The following is a 15,101-nucleotide window of genomic DNA, read 5'->3' as shown; positions in this document are numbered from 1 at the left end:
GGGGCCATATTGGATAGGCACATTGCCAACATTGAACTTGGTATTCAACATGGGATAATCCGCCACAGAGCCCAAAGAACATCTTGTCCATGATGACATTTAACTAAAGAACTGCAGATTTCTAAATGAGGCTCTGTCATGAACAGTCATCAATGGTCTGACACACACTGCTGCAGAAAGACTTGTGACTCCTATTAGACTGGAGAGAACACACACACATGTCTGTGTGCAGGTAATATCCTGAAACCATTCTTCTGAATTTGCATCATCAAATGCACATGCTTGAGCCAGATCTGCCCAACTCTATTTATTAAAAAAAAAAAAAAATCAGTCTACCAGTAGTCTTAACAGTGCTGCAGAGAGAGCATCAAATCCTGCTTTATATCCCAGTCTCTTTTGTTATTCTCATTAGGTAAGGCCGCTTGTGTAAAGTCATATTTCCCTGTTGCTGAAATACTATTTCCGTGTTTGGAGTAAAGAGAATTGAGACTTGGAATGTACTGTTTTTGTAGCTCAGCGTTTAAGAGCGTTGTGCCAGTAACTGAAAGGCCGCTGGTTTGAATCCCCTTGCTGACTAGGTAAAAGTCTGTCTGTGCCCTTGAGCAAGGCACTTAACCCTAATTGCTCCTGTTGCTCTGGGGTTTCTGTTAAATGACTAAAATGTCATTGGGGCCTGGTTTAAAGGGAATTTGTGTTCAGTAGTTGCTGCTGCTGAGCATTTGAGTTGCTGCTGAGAAGGCATTAATCCTTCATATACAGCATGCTTCCTTCGCTTCCTTTCTGTGACCTCATCCCTCTTTTCTTCCTGAGGGAAGTTACAGCAGAACGCTTCTATCTGTTGCCATGTAGTTGGTTATGAATGCCAACGTTAATCAGAACTCATTGTCCTATTTGTTCTCAAGCCCTTTGTAAGTGACCCTGCTTGTTTGTTTACGTGATGTGGTGGTTTGGACAATTTCAGTTTCGCTACAGTTAACTGAAACAGTGAAACCACTATATCCTTATTGCTCAGGAGGATATTAATCATGAATTTGAGTGCTGGTTCCAACAAGCCTCTGTTCTAGGAATAGCTTGTTAGCTCATGCAAATGAGTCGTGATAAAGAATCAAATAAAACCTGCTGGAACCAGATGATTGCTAGTGAGTCAGTATATGCGACTCTGAATTCAATCAACTCTGATCACTTGTTTTTTGTCATTCCATCCACTGACTGTTTATTACCAGAAAGTGCGTTACTGTGTACCAGAGCTATAGAGGCTGGCAGACCTCAGAGCTGTATGGTTTACCCAGGGAGACTGAGATGTGACTGTGTGTGTCTGTCAGGTATTGTTTTTTTTTCATCCAAACTTCAAAAATCAAAACATCAAATGAATTCAAGAATAATTAAATATACAGTCATGTTATCCAATATAGCTGGCAGTTGATTGTGCTAAATTAGCCTTCTACCCTTTGTTTACTTAAGGATCAACACTATAAGGCTGGTAAAGTCAATAGTGTCACAATGCTTTAAAATCTAAACAGCATCTGGAGACAAATATTAAAATAGAATGTTACAGAGCCATAGGAGAGCATGGAGATCCATGTCATCAGTAGGCCTATCGTATGGTATTTATACACTATTTTGAGGTGAACCGCCGCTTATCGAGCTGAGAAATAACCTACAATACTGGACCACGGCTGCTAAATAGACTTGAAAAAACTAGCTTCAAAGTCCTAGTCTAGCTACAAGAGTAACAACATTTTCACTTTCTCGCACAGCCACTCGAAGTCAGAAAATGGCCTCGCCTTCTTGCCAATGGCATGTACAGTTCTAAACAGTATCTTCGTGCTGGTCTGCTCTGACATTGCCATTAGCACCTTCACAGAGGGTGTCAAGAGGGGAGGCTCTGATTTGCCTACGTGTCTGTCTGTGGGCTCAATGTGACACTTGCTGTGTTCATGGTCATGATTGTTCTCCAGCTTCAACGTTTTATTTCCAATGAAAAATGAGTTGTTTCTACTTTTATTTGTGGCGTACTGGCGACACACGGATGCACTCATCACCACAGCCTAAGCATCATACTGTAGCCAGCCTCTTGTATCCTTTATCTCCAAACCTCCGTTTCTCTCAACTTCCTTTTTCATTTGATTCGTCCTCCCTCGAGGTCGGTGGGTTTTCGTTTCAAAGGTTGGCTTACTCCAGGTAAATGTTGCCACATAACAGCTATTTAATGAATGGCAGCTGGCAGCAGACCCGTGGCAAGTGAGTGTTGTCGAGTAGCTGATGTCCCGTACGGTAAAAAGTGCTGTGAAACTAGGAGCACTAGAGACTGTCTGTGGCTGGCAAACATGAGTCATTTCCTCCGAGCCATCATGCCAGATATTTTATTACAAGACTGTTTTGGTACAAGCAAATCAAAATATAATTTATATTTGAGATTCTTTGAAGTAGCCACTCTTTTCCTTGATGACATCATTGCATACTCTTGACATTCTCTCAACCAGCTTCATGAGGTAGTCACCTGGAATGAATTTCAATTAACAGGTGTGCCTTGTTAAAAGTTCATTTGTGGAATTCCTTTCCTTCTTAATGCATTTCAGCCAATCAGTTGTTGTGACAAGGTAGGAGTGGTATACAGAAGATAGCCCTATTTGGTAAAAGACCGTATTATGGCAAGAACAGCTCAAATAAGCAAAGAGAAATGACAGTCCATCATTACTTTAAGGCATGGTTCAGTCAATCCGGAAACTTTCAAGCACTTTGAAAGTTTTTTCAAGTGCAGTCGCAAAACCCATCAAGCACTATGATGAAACTGGCTGTCATGAGGACCACCACAGGAAAGGAAGACTCAGTTACCTCTGCCGCAGAGGACTCAGAAATGACAGGCCAAATAAATGCTTCAGAGTTGAAGTAAGACACATCTCAACATCAACTGTTCAGGGGAGACTGTGTGAATCAGGCCTTCATGGTTGAATTGCTGCAAAGAAGCCACTACTAAAGGACATCACTAATAAGGAGAGACTTGCTTGGGCCAAGAAACATGATTAATGGACATTAGACTGATGGAAACCTGTCCTTTTGGTCTGATGAGTCCAAATGTGAGATTTTTGGTTCCAACCGCTGTGTCTTTGTGAGATGCTGAGTAGGTGAATGGATGATCTCCGCATGTGTGGTTCCCACCATGAAGCATGGAGGTGGTGTGGGGGTGCTTTGCTGGTGACACTGTCTTGTGATTTTTATTTAGATTTCAAGGCACACTTAACCAGAATGGCTACCACAGCCATCTGCAACAATATGGTTTGCGCTTAGTGGGGGTCATTTGTTTTTCAAAAGGACAATGACCTAACACACCTCCAGGCTGTGTAAGGAATATTTGACCAAGAAGCATAGTGGTGGAGTGCTGTATCAGATGACCTGGCCTCCAGAATCACCCAACCTGGTTTGGGATAAGTTGGACCCCAGAGTGAAGGAAAAGCAGCCCAACATGTGCTCAGCAGATGTGGGAACTCCTTCAAGACTGTTGGAAAAGCGTTCCAGGTGACTACCTCGTGAAGCTGGTTGAGAGAATGCAAAGCTGTCAAGGCAAAGGGTGGCTACTTTGAAGAATCTCAAATATAACATATATTTTGATGTAACACTTTTTTTCGTTACTACGTTATTCCATATGTGTTATTTCATAATTTTGCAATGTAGAAAATAGTAAAAATCTAAACCTTTTGAATGTTTTTGACTGGTACTGTATATGGTAAAGAAGAGCTGTGCTCTGGTGAGAAGAGGGTGTGTGGGTGAATAGGACATGGAAGTTTTGAGGGATTGATTTTTTAAAATGTAACCTTTATTTAACTAGACTTTCTACCACCTAGTCTTTTTCTCTCTGTATAAACTCAGATGTTTTCTCTCCTATCCTGCTGCACTCCTCTCAGCACTTCGACTGTTTACCACAGCTAAACTAGCCACTCTCTCATCCGTGAGTCTTTCCCTGTGTGCATGCGTGTCTGATATCCGAGTGGGCTGTGTGTAGGAGGGAGATCTCCACCGGCAGTGCAGTATCAATGTTCTTTCTGTACATTGTGCTCTTATCTAATGTTTAGAGGTAATACACACACACACACAGAACCGTACAGTCATCTCATCCTGCCTCCTTATCGCTTCTAAAGATATCTGTATATTTTTATGGTACATGTTAGTTGATCTACAAATCCCTTTAGTCACCCTTCCTTCCCTGAAGCTGTTGAAGCACATTAACGTCACAGCTATAGGCCCGTCTATTGATCCATCGACGAGATTATGCACAAGTCTTTCTCTCGCTCTCTCTTTTACCTTGTCAACTCGGGGATTCAATCCAGCAACCTTTCAGTTACTGGCTTAATTCTCTAATGACTAGGTTACCTGGCGCCCCAAGGCTACCTGCTGCCCCAAGGCTACCTGCTGCCCCAGTAGAAGGTGAACTGTTCTGTAGAAGATGTAGGCTGTGTTATAGTACAGGTAAATATTGTAGCATGGTAAACAATATAGACCTCGCTCTCTGTATAAGGGATCTGAGTGTTTTATGAGTTATTGTTCCCCTACTGTGCCCGCTGTCGCGTACACACACTGAGGATTTTCCTATCAGCTCTCATTAGATCACATGACTGCATCGGTCCGTCTGACTCGGAGCGAGACAGCACTCCGGAGCGACGTTCCCGATGCTGCATTCCCTTGGCCTTTGATCCCTGTCTGGCACCGCTGCGCCGCTTTCCACTGTGCCGCTTTCCACTGTCACATTCACCTAGTGTGAATGTATATTTGAGGTGAGCGTGATGTAGCTTAATTGGCTTGCAAAGTTGGCAATGTGCCTGACAAGTTGTCTGAGTGAGAACGCATTGTATAAGCACTTTGTGACAACTGCTAATGTAAAAAGTCAATTAGATTGATTGTTCTTTACGGCAACAACTTTGGCAAGAGAAGAATCCGGGAGAGGAGAGAGAGAAGGGTTGTACCAATCAATTCTTTCGAGGATAGGTGACCATGACAGTAAGGACTTGAGCCACGACGAATGGGTTAACAACCACCGGGTGAACCCTCCTACCTGAGTAAACTGACTATGTCCTAGATACTTTCCCAATCCCTTCAAATAAGGCCCAGTCTCTCATCCCTAATTCATTGATTGGAAGAGTTGTTTTCTGCCACTATGGTGTTTACAATACGGAGCTGATAAGAGCAGTTGATATTGATAAGAGTTTGCCAACCACAGGTTTGTTTCCAGTCATGTTGGTACCCACGGCAGCAGGCCATGAGAGTTGCACGCTTACGTACTGTGTGCCTGTGTCACAGCAGCTGCTAATGGCAGAGGCTGACAGAGGTATGGACGTCTTCTTGCACATTCAAGGCTGTTCTTGTTTGTTTCTTTTTGTTTTTTTGTCTGTCAAATAAAATAGAATAATAATTATATATAATTTGTCACATGCGCTGAATACAAGTGTAGACTTTACCGTGAAATGCTTACTTTACGAGCCCTTTCCCAACAATGCAATTAAAAAAGAAAATGTACAAATATATAAAAATACAAAATAACAATACCGAGGCTATATACAAGGACTACCGGTACCGAGTCAGTGTACTGGGGTACGAGGTAGTTGGGGTGATAGATTGAGGTAATATGTACAGTACACGTAGGTTTGGTTTGGTGATTTAATTGAAGTACTATATACATGTAGGTAGGGGCTGAAAAGCAGGAAGTCTGGGTAGCCACTTTAATAAACTGTTTGGTAGTCTTATGGCTTTGGGTTAGAAGCTGTTCAGAAGTCTCTCGTCCCAGACCTTCGGCACCGCTTGTCGTGTGGTATCCGAGAACAGACTGACTTGTTTGACCATTTTTAGGGCTGTTCTGACACTGCCTGGTATAGATGTCCTTAATGACGGGCAGCTTGGCCCCAGTGATGTACTGGGCTGTACACACTACTTTCTGTAGTGCCTTGCGGTCGGAGGCTGAGCATTAGGCGGTGATGCAGCCAGTCAGGATGCTCTCAATGGTGCAGCTGTAGAACTTTTTGAGGCTATGAGGTCCCATGCCAAATCTTTTCAGTCTCTTGGACTGTGTTGGTGTGTTTGGACCATGATCGGTCCTTAGTGACGTGGACACCTGAGGAACTTAAAGCTCTTGACCATTTCCACTACAGCCCCGATTATGTGAATGGGGGTGTGCTCGGCCCTCTGTTTCCAGTAGTCCACGATCAGCTCCTTTTGTCTTGCTGACGTTGATGGAGAGGTTGTTGTCCTGACACCACATTGCCAGCCCTCTGACCACCTCCCTGTAGGCGGTCTCGTCATCTGTGATCAGGCCTACCGCCGTTGTCTCGTCAGCAACCTTAATGATGGTGTTGGAGGGTGTGTGTGGCCACACAGTCGTGGGTGAATGGGGGGGACCTGTGTTGAGGGTCAGCAGGTGGATGTGTTGCCTCCCTTCCCCACCTGGGGGTGGTACGTCAGAAAGTACAGTTGAAGAGGGATATGTTTAATCCCAGGGTCCTTACTTTAGTGATGAGTTTAGAGGGCACTATGCTGTTGAACGCTGTGCTTTAGTCAATGAACAGCATTCTCACGTAGGTGTTCCTTTTGTCCTGATGGGAAAGGCCAGTGTGGGGTGCAATAGAGATGGGGTCATCTGTGGATCTGTTGGGGCGGTATGCGAATTGGAGTGGGTCCAGGGTGTCTGGAATTATTTATTCATTTAACCTTTATTTTAACCCGGGAAAACATATTGAGACTATTGAGATTGTCTCTTTTCCAAATATGCCCTGTGTATACAACATAAATATACACATTATACCCAAACATACAGTATACAATTATAAATATTCAAAAACTAAAATATAGTCATGGGAAGCACAAATAAAACAAATCACCCAGAAAAAGTTACATTCCTACACAAATAAGTCTCCAATAAATACTTTAAATTGCCCAAACGGCACCAGAACTTAAAGATGAAATGTATTTTGTTGCAACAATACGGTGCATTAAAACTAAAAGCAGATTTACCTCGCTCAATGCAGACCCTAGGAACCTCGTGTTAACCAGTCCTGTGAACAGGTTAGACAGCTTACGTGTCTATACTTCAACAGCATATTTCGTTAAAATGGAAGTTCATGAAGTAGGGCCTTGTAAACAAAAAAGGGAGTAATGTAGAGATGTACGGGTCTTTAGCGAAGTCCAGCCAACCTTTTGATACAGGATGCAGTGATGAGTATGAAAACTGTAACTTGTAACAAAACAAAGGGCACTATGGTAGATGGCATATACAGGTTTAAGAGTAGTAGCAGCTGCACTTTGATAAATAATATCACCATAGTCAAGAACAGATAAGAAGGTTGACTGAATAGTCTGCTTGCTACTGTTTAGAGAAAGGCACAATCTGTTTCTGTAGAAAAAGACAATGGTGTTGATATGAGCCATGACCAGCTTTTCAAAGTATTTCATGGCTACAGATGTGAGTGCTATGGGGCGCTAGTTTTATTTAGACAGGTTACCTTGGCCTTTTTGGGCACAGGGACTATGGTGGTCTGCTTGACACGTGAGTATTACAGACTGGGTGAGGGAGAGGTTGAAAATGTCAGTGAAGACACTTGCTAGCTGGTCAGCGCATGCTCTGAGTATGCATTCTGGTAATCCGCCTGGCCCTGTGGCCTTGTGAATGTTAACCTGTTTAAAGGTCTTACTCACATCAGCTACGGAGAGCGTGATCACACAGTCGTCCGGAACAGCTGGTGCTCTCATGCATGGTTCAGTGTTGCTGGCCTTGACGCGAGCATAGGCATTTTGCTCGTGTCATTGGGCATCTCCCTTTTGTAATCGGTGACAGTTTGCAAGCCCTGCCACATCCAACGAGCATCGGAGCCGGTGTAGTAGGATTCGATCTTGGTTCTGTGTTGACACTTTGCCTGTTTGATGGTAGCGGGATTTCATTTAAGTGTCCGGATTTCTGTTCTGCTCTTTGAAAGCGGCAACTCTAGCTTTTAGCTCAGTGCGGATTTTTGCTTGTAATCCATGGCTTCTAGTTAGGATATGTATGTACGGTCACTGTGGGACTACTTTGTTAATGAAGCCATTTCCTGCACCTGGTTGAGTATTTTCTTGTTTGCTTATGGCCCTATTTAGCTCGTTGAGTATGGTCTTAGTGCCAGCATCAGTTTGTGGTGGTAAATAGACAGCTATGAGAAATATAGATGAAAACTCTCTTGATAAATAGCGTGATCTACAGGTTATCATGAGGCATTCTAAGTCAGACGAGCAGAACTTCAAGACTTCCTTAATATTAGAGATCCAGCATCAACTGTTGTTGACCAAAAGAGACCCCCCCCTCCCCCCTCAGTTACCGGACGGCGCTGTTTTGTCCTGCCGATGTATAGAAGAAAAAAAAACTAGATTTATATTTTTCATGTGTTTGTTTAGCCACGACTCAGTGAAACATATATTTCAGATCACGTTGAAAGGATAGTCTCGAACGGAGCTCATCCAGTTTATTTACCAGTGATTCCATGTTCGCCAAGAGAACGGAGGGTAATGGCAACTTATCCACTCGCCGTCGCAGTCTTGTTTGATATACCGCACGCCAACCCCTATAACGCCTCCTCCCCCGAGTGACAGGGATTTGGGCCTGGTCTTCGATTAGCATTATGTCCTGGTCTGGGATTAGTCATTTCTGGTTTGATGTCCAGAAGCTTTTTTCTGTATATGAAGCAATTGCCAAAACATGATGAACATCTAACAAAGTTAGAATCAGCGCAAAAAACACACAAAATAGCACAATTGTCCAGGAGCCCGTAAAATGTCGGCCGTCCCCTCCGGCGTCATTATGTCTGTCACTCCAATGGGTTTAGTAGCCTAAGTGCTGTTAGCATGGTACTGTAGTGTTGGCATGGGCCAGTTCCTGACAGAGGAGCTCTGAGTAATACAGAAGGCTATACAGTCAAGTTTATTGTTGTTGTTTCTGACTGTACCAGGTAGAAGATGCCTTAAGCCACAGATCTAGGAACTGCCTATTCTACCCAATCCTAAACATTAAAGAGCTGTTCTGGGAGAGACTGGCCCTGTGATATCTCGCACTGTCACTCCTCAACATATACAACTTTCTGGAGATAGTTATGGCTAAGAACAAAATAACTGTTAGTTGGTGACTTTAGGTGTGTGTGTGGGACAACGTATTTTAGTAATGCATGCAGTAGGTTAGTTGTGGATCTGTGCTATACGGTCTGCCTGCAATGTAAGTTTATTGTGAGTCAAATAAGTATTGTTTGAGCTTCACTCTGTTGCAGTGTGGTTTTGCAAGTCAATAACAAAGATGGTTTGGTGTGGGATCTCTCCCTCACTCAGCCTACACACACCTCCTTTCCCTGGTCCTGATGCTGAAGCGTTTACTGCATTACAGCCCGCTGTGGGCCAGGACATTAAGGGTTGTGCTCGGTGTTCTGCTCTCTGACTGACTGAAGTGTATCTGCCTAATGCACTGTGGTAGCATACTGCTCTGCTGCAAGGGCTTAAACCTAACCCCCTCTGTGTGACATCATGAGTCATGACCTGGAACTGCTCACTAACACACCACACACACCAGAGCAGCTCTTGTTAAAACTAGTCGTTGGCTGGATTTGTACCACAGTAGCAGAGTTGAATCACTGATAGAACACGGTGATCAAGTAGATTGGTGGATCAGCCACAGTGTTGTGCTCTTGCAATACAGAACACGGTAGTGATCCCCTGTGGCTCAGTTGGTAGAGCTTGGCACTTGCAATGTGCAGTACTCATTTCTGCCACTACAGCTTGTAGCTGATGTTTCAGACCCGCTAGCTGTTGCAGAACCTAGCAGTCTGTATCTATAGCCAGAACAGTGAAAATCCATGATGTCCCATATTCTGGTGATGCCCTCCTCCTCTAGCTCCAGCTGCCCTCCAAGTGATGCTCCAGTGAAGGAGATTATGTGGGATCAGCGGGCTTTGCAACTGCTATCCTGTGTTATTTATATCAAATCACTCTGGTAAAAACACATACAGAACCATACAGTATATGCGCCCAACAATACACACACACACACACACACACACACACACACACACACACACACACAGTGCTTGGTCTGTTAAGAGCTCTGCCCCCCTTGTGCTCAGCCGGAATCTTTTTGTCTGCTTGGCTGTGGCTCTGCCCTACTTTTAACAGCCCTGCTGGCATACTGCCTGGCCTGCACTCACTGTGGCCTGCACACCGGTCTCTCTCTACTTCTCTCTCTCTCTTTACCTCTGTGTAGCTTTCTGTCTACTTCTCGATCCTTTCTGTTTCTACCACTAATTCTCTCTCCTGTTGGTCTTCCACTGTTGCTGGCTCAGTAGATGTGCTATATGGATTATTAGAGTTTGGTTTTGATCTTTAATACGTACCTGAGGTCAGAAAGAAACAGCTGGACTCATGACCTTTTGAACGTCTCAGTCTAGTCTCTGTCCAAGTGTCCATGCATTTGGTGTCTCTAGGCATTGGAGACTTGGCAGTGATGGAGGGAAGATCCTTTGTCATCTAGGTTTGGTGTCCAATGAGGGAGAAAGTGGGAGAAGATGGTTTGTTAATAGGTATTCCACCAACATGCATTGTAGTGGTGTTCTCTACTGTCTCTACTTTGATGCTCCTCTCAGCACCACTCCCTCCTGCCTACCTCGTACCACCCACTGAACCCAGAGAGTCCACCATCTCTAATCTGAGATCCAACTGCCGGCATCACAAGACTCTCTCCAACCTCAGGGCCACACGCACATTGTTCTATTAACAGAACAATTTCAAATGGCATCAGCCTTCAGACCTCGGGCTAATAACTGTGCTATTCAGTATGAATGCTGTTCTTGTATGACTTCCAATTTTAGTAACTGTCTTTCTCTAATATGGTATTTAGATAAATGTTAGCTAACAATGGCAGAACTAGATGTCTAAAATGTACAAAAATGATTTGTAGCAACGGTGCGCCCAACTTTAAAAAGTTAGCACAACATTACATTTATGAGCACCAGAGTTTTTATTTTTAGTGTATGAGATGTAGCCTAAATTAATTATAGATACTTCTGAAGCACATGTGCCCTAGAAACAAGTGTGTAACCCTTTAAATATGTTTTATTTATTATAAAAAGCTCAAATGTTGATACAAATAACTGTCATTGGAATATAATGACAGTCATTTGTGGAAAATGTCAGTTTCTACATGATGTAAAAGCAATATTTCCTTATTGATATCATAGACATTAAAACCAGTAGGTAGTGATAGTGCTGACGTCATCCACATATTCCCATGGAAAACATGGCAGGAAGCCGGGAAGAATTTGACGCGCGCCAGAACATTGCTAAGGATGATGGTGTTCGTGGCTGTAACTAGCAACGGATCATGGTGAAAGTGGCTGTAAGAGTTTTTGACACGGCTAGGTTGCTACGTAGTAGCCGACCAGCAGAGCTTGGGACTTCATGCTCCAGACCAAACACTGGGAGCCTGATTGAGATGCATTACATTGAACATCGTACACGGTCTCTTTTTAAGAACGTCACGTTTGAGATGATGACATGCAGGAGATCTGCCATTCATTCATTGCTATGATCATTGATCTTCTGAAGAAGCTGTCCCTTTTCCTCTCATTCTCTGCCCCCAGAATGTTTGGATACAGCCTACTGTTAAATGTACCACTTTGTTGGCTAGCTATCTTATGAGGTAACGCACATCACCGAACAAGGTGTTAAACTAGTGGTTTATGGCCCGTGAATAGTTTTACATGGTTTAACAATGATAAATGCGACCTTCCCAATCCGCAACATAAAGAAAAACCATTTGAGAGCATATGCGATCAGAATGGTCGTGCTTTAGAGCCCTGGACGTCAAGTGCTCTGGAGGCTGAATGGTTCTGCTGCTGCTGTTCTGGTTCTTCTGTTAGCTAAAAACCAATTAGCCATTTAAAACTCCTGCAGCAGCATCATAACCCAACCCATTACAGGCCAAAACGTGTTACCATCCACTGCGACCTCAGTCTGTCAGTCTCCATGATGTACTTTATCCACAACGTGAAATAACAGCAACACTGTTTCCTGCCAACTGCCTCACTGCCAGCTAGTGGATGATCTATTCTCCCTCCTCTCCTTCCCTGTTATATTGGCTTCTCTCCACCTTCTCCACCTACCTGCTAACTGGTGAGTCCCTGTTCGCTCGCTCGCTCGCTCTCTCGCACACTCTCTCTGCTGACACTATCAAATGAGAATAGGGGTGGTTGTGTCAGTAGTAATGAGGTTAGCTGTGAGTAGAAAGGTGTGGTCCTGACATGCTATAGTTAGCTGTGGGTCATTTTAACACTCTTAATTAAGAGCTATCAGATGGTGTTTAGTGTGCAGCTAGTTAGGCAACGCAGGACCTGCACCGAGCTACATTAGGCTACTGGGACTGCCTTGCATCACCATCAGTAGCACCTGAGTTAGTTACTGGCTACCAGAGATCTGTCTTTGGGTTTGGACAGCTGTGCTTATGTGAGGTTTGTTTCTGTGTGTGTAGACAGACCAAAGGAGGGAGGAAAGTCAGTGCAGTGGTCGTATACCTTCATCAGACACGCTGGCAGGTTTATCATTCAATTCAAAACTGGGAATAAAGGTCAGTATTCATAAAGGAAACATTGAGTCCAGACAAAATGTGGTGCTGGTGTTGGGTGGGAAAGTCCGGGTAAGGAGAGGTCAAATAAGCCAGGGATTGTTATCTTAACGCAGGACGATGTAGCCCTCCATTCAGCCTCCCTCCACATCCAATCTCTATTGTTATGGTGGACACAGGCTTTGGTGTCGCTGTGTTTTCAGTGCAGTCTGTTGGCTAGGTCCTGAACTACTGTCTCTCCCTTTGGCCCTTTTGTGTGGCTCTAAACCTAACAGGAAATGTCAGGGGATTTGGCTGGCCATAACTATAGCCTTAACTGGTGTTTTGTGTGTGTATTAGGCAGACGGAAAGAGAGGGAGAGCGAACGGGAGAATATTTGTTAGCCAGACATGCTCCGTGCATCGAGGCGAGCGGATCAGATTATCTGCAGTGAGTCACAGGCAGTGAGTCTGCTCAACCATGATGCCAAACCCTCTGAACGATGTGTCTGTCTTTTGTCCCAATGTGACACTAGGGGCCCAGAGTTTATCAGGGTCCAATCCCAAATCAACTCTTATAGCATCTCAATAGTCTAATGTAGCTTCCTGTTCCAGCTCCTCTCCTTCATCTGCACTGAACTGGAAGAACTGCACCGGTTCCTAGTGGGAGCTGGTCACCATATTACCTGCCCTGTAGTCTCAGATCAGTTCTGCAGTAGTTCCAGACCCCGCTGTGTGTGTTCTCTCTGCCTGTATGAGATGTGGTAAGGTTTACATCTGCCTGTTGTGAAGAGTAGAAAACGCATGGAGAGGGGGAAGAAAAGAGATGGCGGAAGTAGGCTAGAAGAAGCGCTGAGTCAGTGTAATGCTTGAGGCTCTTCCCTCTTTACTGACATTGATGGACTACAGGAACAGACATCTCTTTTCTCCTCTCGCTGCCCCTCTGGGCTCTTCTCTCATTCCTCTCCCATCTCTGGTCTGTCACTTTCTCTGCTCAGGGGTGTAGTTTCCCCTAGATATAGGATCATGTTTCCCTCCCCAATCCTAAACGTAACCATTAGTGGGGGAAAATGCGAAACTGACCCTAGATCAGCATCTAGGGGCAACTCTTTCCCTGCCTGTTCCTCTCCCCCCTCCACTCATTATATAACTAACAGAACTAGGTCACATACATTCCTCCCCAAAGCTGCTCCTTCAAGCAAAGGTTACTTCCCTTTCTTTCTCTAAGAGTAGGAATGTGCACCGACACTCGGCTCTTTTTTCATGTGTCAACACTCGGCTCTCTTTACAAGTAGTGTTACAGAAGGGGACAGGGAGGGCAGTTTCTAACTGGGTCATAACTTCCTACTTTGTATTCACAGAAGTGTTTCTCACTCCTGTAGCATGCAACATATAGTTACTTTACTACTAGTTCTACTGTGCGTCGAGGAGTTCTGAAGTAATGGATGGATGGGGGGGTGCAGTGCGGACAGACCGGTGTCCCCACAACCAGACTAGAAGCTGGTAATCCCTGTTTTTATGCACACCTGGCCTCCTCCGTAGTCAGTCAGCCTCTCTGTCAGACTGAACTGTTTTCAACACGATCATTCACACATTGTGTAGAGAAGAGCCTTGCCCACACTAGTGTCGTTTGCTGTTTTGGAGGATCAGGCTCTAGTCTAGGAGCTAGTACAACACCCACCCCTACACAGAAACCCAGTGGTAAACAGACCTGTCAATCATCTCTGTGGTTCCTGTCCCGGAGTTCCTCAGACATGTTGTGACAGACACTCCTGCCTTCACCTCTATCTTTACCGTGGCAGAAGTCTGTTTAGTCACGAGGTGTACCCTAAACTATAGGCCTATGTAGCTAGGTGTAGAAGTCTATTCGCTGTATGGCTAAAGGCTACGTTAGGGTATATGGCAGAGCCTACAGTTCAAGGGGTTTGTAAGGTGACCTACCCACTACTAGCCCCCTCATGGTGATGTTACCTCGTGTGGTGTTTCACTAGTCGTTGGGTTTGAATAAAGTGGGAGAAGCCCAATTCCAAATCAACCCCCGATTGGCTAGGTGGAATTTGTGCTAATTATTACTCATATTTCTCAGATCCTCTCGGGAGCGGAAAATAGTTTTGGTATCTCAGGTTGTTCTAGCAATTCACACATCGAAACTTAATTGTGAAGAAGAATGTTTTCAATTATTTTTACATTTTGTATCACAAACCATTTTCTAGAAAATCATGATGAAAGTGGCTGTTATGGGCCCTTTTTAGACCTATACATGCCTCCTGTACGACCCTATGATCTGAACCGCACATTATATAGATCACATCTTTTGATTTGGTACGTTTTGAGACACAACCATTTATCGATTTTCATGATGTCACTGAAATCGTAAAAATACATTATGTTTTGTCTACTTATAGGCCTGTCAACTTACAGTATACCCCCACCCCCTGGTCGCACATCTACCTTTCTCTCTGGTGTATGTGACATTTGGATGTATACATTGTTCAAAGCCATGTGTGTTTCTGACT

The 15,101-nt window shown here is 44.2% G+C and overlaps 1 protein-coding gene across 1 annotated transcript in view; it reads left to right on the top strand.

Annotated features, from left to right (window-relative positions):
• The window catches only part of LOC115145083 (SUN domain-containing ossification factor-like), a 66,890-nt gene that overhangs the window by 19,896 nt on the left and 31,893 nt on the right, over positions 1-15,101 (top strand).

This window comes from Oncorhynchus nerka, linkage group LG17, assembly GCF_034236695.1.
Source record: "Oncorhynchus nerka isolate Pitt River linkage group LG17, Oner_Uvic_2.0, whole genome shotgun sequence".
Taxonomy (NCBI): domain Eukaryota; kingdom Metazoa; phylum Chordata; class Actinopteri; order Salmoniformes; family Salmonidae; genus Oncorhynchus; species Oncorhynchus nerka.
The sequence above is the reverse complement of the archived record's forward strand: the minus strand, read 5'-3'. Positions and strand labels throughout refer to the sequence as shown.